At 37.9% G+C, this 6,850-nt stretch overlaps 1 pseudogene; it reads right to left on the bottom strand.

Moving 5' to 3' along the window:
• Nucleotides 1-342: 342 nt before the first annotated feature.
• On the bottom strand, nt 343-4,354 carry LOC116883529 (annotated as a pseudogene).
• Between the last annotated feature and the right edge of the window lie 2,496 nt (nt 4,355-6,850).

A 6,850-nucleotide genomic window follows, 5' to 3' on the forward strand; every position in this document is an offset into this window, starting at 1 on the left:
CCAGATAGGGGATCAGGATCCCCAGGCAGGCAACAGTCTGGGTGAGCCGCAACTCCAGTTGTAGGAGGATCCACAAGATGACCAAGCTGCAATCTGCTACATATGTGGGGGATGAGGAGGGTAGGTTCAGTCTTTGCTGGGTGGTTTAGTCTCTGGGAACCCCCAAGGGGTCCAGGTTATTTGGCTTTGTTGGTCTTCTTTGTGGAATCCATGTCTCCTCCAGGTTCCTCAATCCTTCCCCTAACTCTTCCACAAGACTTCACGGGCTTAGTCTAATATTTATTTGGCTGTGGGTCTCTATCTGTTTCAGGCAGCTGTTGGGTGAAGCCTCTGAGAGGATAGTTATGCTAGGCTTCTTTCTGTGAATCCATGCTGACAGAAACAAACACAGCCTGAGGCTCCAAGATAATTGAAGGAGGAATGCAGTCTAGCAATGTGTCCATATAGATCCTCTGAGGACAGCGCAGTATACTGCCTGCCCAATTGTCAAGGATTACTTCTACATTCATTTATGTTTGTCTCACACAGGGCACCTGTGTATGCAGGCCAGCAACAACAAATATAGCTGTCAGTAGTATCTTCATATGTTGCATCATTGTGACAAGGCTTTGACCAACAGAGAGGCATCAAGGCCTCCCAGTGTGCCCCGTGAATCCACTATCTGTGCAGTCATAGTATAGTTGATTCCTCCATCCACATATAGATCTCCATGGAGACATGGCTGATTGGTGCATTCATGAAAGTTTCCTTCCCAGTGGTCTCTAAGGAATCCAGATACATAGTCACAGAAGCAAGCTCTAAGAGCGTCCTGAGACATGGCACCATATAGACATGACTGGGATCCATATTCATCAATTTCCAACTCACAGTTCACACTAAAATAATCTTGAAAACAGACACATATATCTTCCTATCTCATTGAGCTATATATCTTCATTCATGCAGGGATCAGAAACACATTTATCCAATTCCAAGTCACAACGTCTGCCTTGATGACAAGGAACATAGAAGCAGGAGTAGCCATTGATTCGATTCCATCCTGGCACACAGCCCTGTTGTGGTGAGAGCTGGAAGTACACTCATTTCAATTTGTCTCAGAACCTTCTGGCATATCCAGCAGGACAGATACATGGTGCTCAGGGTCTTTATGGCAGGTTTATGTTGGCAGGAGTTCCTTCACAGGAATTAGTGACAGTTTTATAGGTCAGCACCTTCTGCCCAGGAGGACATTGGCACAGGAAACCCCTTACTTCTGGAGTATTCACACAAGAGGGAATTCCTTGGCAGGGACTAGAGAAGCAAAGGTCTTTTAGATTTTCACAGTCTTTTTTCAAATTATTGGCTGTGTTAAATCAACAACTGTATTGTGGAAAACTCTTACACGTAGAATTGTTTAGGCAAGAATTTAAGAAATACCTGGTATTGTTTTCTTTGTAAAATGGATCCTGGCACTTCAAGTTGCTATAGGATTAGGTGTATCCTTTCACCTTGTCTGAGGCCAGACAAGACACCCAGTTAAGGAAGCAGGATACACAGGCAGGCAACAGAGTCAGTGTAGGTCCCCACTCCAATTGTTCGGGCTCTGACGTGAAGATCATGTTGTATATCTGCTACATATATGTGTGTGGGATTAGGTCCAGCCCTTTTATGCACTTTGGCTGGTGCTTCAATCTCTGGGAGACCCCCTTTCCCTGACAGGGTCCAGGCTAGTTGACTCTGATGGTCTTATGGAATCCCTGTCCCATCCAGGTTCCTTTCCCCAACTCTTCTAAAAGACTTGCCAAGCTCATATAATGTTTGAGTGTGTGTGTCTACATCTTTCTTGGTCAGCTGTTGGGTGGAACCTTTCAGAGAACAGTTATGCTAGGCTCCTGTCTGCAAGTATAACTGAGTACTGTTAATGGTGTCAGAGATTGGTTCTTTCCCATGGGATGGATCTCAAGTTGGGGTAGTCATTGGTTGGCTGGTCCCTTAGTCTTTGCAACATCTTTGCCCCCATTCTTCTTATAGGCAGGACATATTTTGGGATAAAGGTTATATGGGTAAGGTGGTGTCTTTATCCCTCTCTGGGAATTCTGAGTCACTATAAGAGGTAATCACTTCAGGCTTCATATCCCCCACTGCTAAAATTCTCAGCTAGAGTTACCTTCATAGACTCCCCCATCCCAAGTCTTCGGCATGTCCTACAGATGTTCTCCCTTCACCATTTCTATTCATTCTTGTGGCTCTCTCCCCAGCTCTCCCTACAACAGAAACTCCCGCCCAGTTCCTTCCCTCCCTCCACTTTTGATGCCGATTTTATTTTTTTCTTCTGAGTGAGATTCAGTCATCCTCCTCTGGGCCCTTCTTGTTATTTAGCTTCTTTAGGTCTGTGGATTGTAGCATGGGTATCCTCAACTTTGTAGCCTATATCTACTTATAAGGTGAGTACATTCTGCAATTGTCAATCATTACTTGTCAGTCGTAAATAACTAGAACAAACTGTTAAACTTTTATGTATTGGAAAATATTGGTGATGTTCATGTAGGACAAAGAATTGTTTGATGTAAATTTTGTTGTGCTACTGAATGGTTTGTAATGAGCTTCTGCATGGTTTAACCAGATATTTTGGCACACTGATCCAATGGTGTGATTAGGGTAAGCAGCCACTATATTTTTGGCCACATTAGCTATGGAGCGAGATAAAATGGTTCTCCTTTTTGAGTTTCTGGAGTTTGTTGTGTTATTTGTTTTTTTTTTAATAAGTCTAAAATTGGTAATCATTCTATAGGTTAGGATTTATAAGAAAGTGCTTAACACATTTGCTATATGAAGGATAAATTTCCCTGTATTTCTTTCACTCCACAAATTGTTTAGGAACAGAATGGCATGCAGTTTGTCTACAGATGACAAACACATAAACTAACAACCTAGCTGTCACTTATATCTCATATCCTAAAGGAAAACCAATTAAGCAGTTGTTACATATGAAGCTGTTACATATATTAGGATTCATTATTGTTTTACATACCCTGGGGAGAGACTTATAAAATGTTTTTTCCACAGTGATTCAACTGAATTGACACTAATGTTTATGTGTATAACTTATCTGTATATAAAGAATATAACCCCTAGTAAAAATAAAGAAAAATAAGCTCAATTAGCAAACTAAGCATTTTTCTAAGATTTAAAAAATTGTCTCCAGTATTTGACAGATCATACAAGCAATCTCATGGGCATATGTTTTATAGGAACTAACTATATGCTTTACATATCCAACTGTTTAAATTGTTTTATAATTGTTACCAAATCGATGTTATACAATAATAAAGATAAATTATAGATACGTTTCTGCATTTTTCTATCGAATCTTCTTTCCTAGGTTAGTTGACTAATTCAGGTTCATGTGCCTTAATTACACTTATCCCCAATCTATGGGCTCTTATTGTAAGATTGGTCACATTTAAAATATGAAAATACACTAACAGTTTTTACAAAATCTTTTGTATGAGTATCAGGTGCTGACAGTAGAACTGTGTAATGCTGATATGTTCACAGGGAAAGAAACAAGGCATAAACCGAGTAATAGGAGGATACAGATCAATTATAAGAGAAGATGTTTATTAACCAAATGCCTTCAGGCATAGAACAAGGAGATTTGATGAATTGTCACCATCTCCTTGTATATCTTTAATCAATATTCTATTAACTACTGCTACCTTTATATATTAAATTTAGGTCAATCAACATTATTTTGCATTTCATTTTCATCTTCACTAGCTAGCCAGAAAGTAATACTATTTGCCTTTTGTAGATGAGGCTTTTTTAAAATGTACAGTCTACATAAAATCCTCATTAATCATAAAATTCATTTCATGTTATAAAACCCATCAAAGGTATACATTAAATAATTGAGCCTTTTCAATTTTCCTTTTCAATTGGTCAGAATGAGCCGAAGAGCAGGAAGCACGGCACTCTGCCTTTTTCCTTGCTTAGGGGTAAACTTTCCAGTCTGCCTTCCATCTGGGAATGGCATGATTTCTGTCTTCCTCAGGAATGCGTGTTTGAGAAAGCAGCTGATGATGGCTCCTCTTGCTCAGCTAGACGACAGTAGCCTAATGCTGCCCTATAGCTTGTATGTGATGTAAAAGATGAAAATAACAAGGATCTGGTCATCTGAGCTTCTGATATTTACTTCTAAGTGGATATTATTGACTGTTGAAGATAATGTAAACTCTCTTTTGCCTAACGATGACATAATTAAGATTTTCTGCTCTTCTCCAAAGTCAAGGCATGGTTACCTTCGGAAGTGTACATTTTCTTGGTTGATGGGGAAATAATGCTTTTTTGTTGGGAACAGTTCATTTTCAGACATGGTGATCTTCTTTGTTTGACAAGTATGAAATGCAAATATACCATGCATGCTAACATTCAGGAATATACTTTATTTCATTTATATTATTCCAATAGGAATCTAATTTAATGTGTTTCAATAAAACGAATTTTAGTAAACAGATGCCTTTTCACACAGCAAGTTTTTCAGCATGGTTTATTCAAATTTGAATTCATAACAAAATCCTGAGATTATGTATACTTGAAAACTCAATATAGGCTTTTCAAATTAGTATAATAGAACTAGAGATATTGGTTAGCAGTTAGGAGCACTTACTACCCTTTCAAAGGACCCAGGATGGGGTCCTAGATCTTATGTGGAGATTCACAACTGCCCACAAATTTACTTCTAAGGGATCTTTAGTTCTCTTCTGGATTCTGCGGGTACTGCATGCATATGGTATGCATATAGAAAAGCAGATAGACAGACATACAGTAAACAACCGATATTTTAATAAAATAAATTGCAATATCCAGTTTAATTACAAGAAAACTGTAGAGCAATGGTCTCAACCTTCCTAATGCTGTGGCACTTTGACATAGTTCCTCATGTTGTGGTCACCTCCCCTCCCCCATCATAAAATTATTTTTCTTGCTACTTCATAACTGTAATTTTGCTACAGCATAAATCATAATGTAAATATCTGATATTTAAGGTAACTAATATTCAACCCCCAAAGGGGTTGTGGCCCATATGTTGAGAATTGCCTTTGTAGAGGCAATATACTATAAAAGATATTGATAAATACCAAAACTTAGAAGAGAGTAAGGGACATGTGTTGGGGGAAGCACATGTCTCTTGCTTGCATTTCTAAGGGCTCAGATCATAAATTCTTCCCCTTTAATGTAACATGGCTGGACCTCACCTTGTGAAAAAGAGATAGGGATAGTTTGAGAGTATATTTAGTTCTATTGACTTTTTCTTTTATCTATTTTGCTCCAGCATTATTATCTTGTAAAATGTTTAGTACATTTGAATTCTCATGATTTGAGTGGTTATAGATTTACATGAGAAAATCTTATGCAATAGAGATTATGTTGCCTCTAAGACACCTAAGAAGTAATGATTTATCAATATGGCTTTGTGCCCTTGGTATTGGAAGTAACATGTCTCTATATATGTTTATAGTTTTATTAATGATTAAATTAATAATTGAATATATAACCAGATAAACTTAGTAATATTAAATAAATATGATTAAACCACATTTAAAATATAAATATAAATATATTTAATATTGGTAGCTAAAACAATGGCTCAGTGGTTACTGATTCTTGACATTCTTTCAAAAAACCTGAATTTGGTTCTAAGCACTCAAGTTGGGTGGTTCACAAATGCCTGTAACCCCACTTTTAGAGAATCCAACATCCTCTTTTGGCCTCTGAGGGCACCCATGCACATGCAACATGCAGTTACACACACAGACACACATATGTGCATACACATACACACATGTGAACACATGCACGTGCACACACAAAAGCATGCAGGTGCACAAACAGGCACTCACTCATGCATGCACATACACATGCAGGAATAAAAATAAACCTCAAGAAATATATCTACTCAGAACTTAAAACCTTCCATGTAGAGCAAATTGAGAAGTCCCTCCCCACAATAAGTGTACTCATGAGGCACATTTTGTGTAACAGTAAAATGTTATTCATGGAAACTTTAAATCCAGATGCAAGCTTCCAGTCACCTGACATTGAGGATAGGTCCTGTTCTTGCTGGTCTTTCCAACATCCTCATTCTCTGGCTTATTCTTATGATGTTTTCAAAAGTGATCATTCTCTATCCTCCATCTGAAACATGGAAAATCTCCTCACAAAACAATCACCTTTTGGGATGATTTTCATAGAATATGGCAAAGATAAAATTTGATTTGAACATCTCAAAACTATACAACCTTGTATATATAATGTGTACATAAATGTGTATTTATTACTAAAATGAAGCCGGAAATGCTCAGTGGTTGATGCTGGAACTGATCCTGATGGGAATATCTCTGCATATGGCCAATTACAGGCTAAGTGGGGAAGTGAAAATTGGGAAATAGATCCAAGCCTAAGGTTTTGTTTCTGCTCGTTATTGAGAAAGATTTAAATTGGTACAATTATTCAGAACACTATATTCCCAAAATATCACCGCTTATTAAGAAAGGTGAATTTACAGAGACAAATGCCATGTTATAATTAGGCAAATTGTGTTCACCTAATAACTGCTTTTCACTGTTTCAAATAGTTATTTTAACTTTTGGGTAGAAATGTCATGTTGAACACAAAATTTACCTTAAATCACTAAAGTATCACTTAAAATTGCAGAGGGATTTATGGCAATCTGTGACAGGAAATGTGCTGAGACTATTGGAAGCTGAAGTGTGTGGTCAAGTGATCACTACTATGACCCAGTAAAAGGAATGGATCTCAAACCATCGACAGGGAAAGCGGAGAAATAATGCATGCAAGAGGCAGTTAA

The sequence above is a fragment of the Rattus rattus genome, chromosome 1 (assembly GCF_011064425.1).
Source record: "Rattus rattus isolate New Zealand chromosome 1, Rrattus_CSIRO_v1, whole genome shotgun sequence".
Classification (NCBI taxonomy): Eukaryota; Metazoa; Chordata; class Mammalia; order Rodentia; family Muridae; genus Rattus; species Rattus rattus.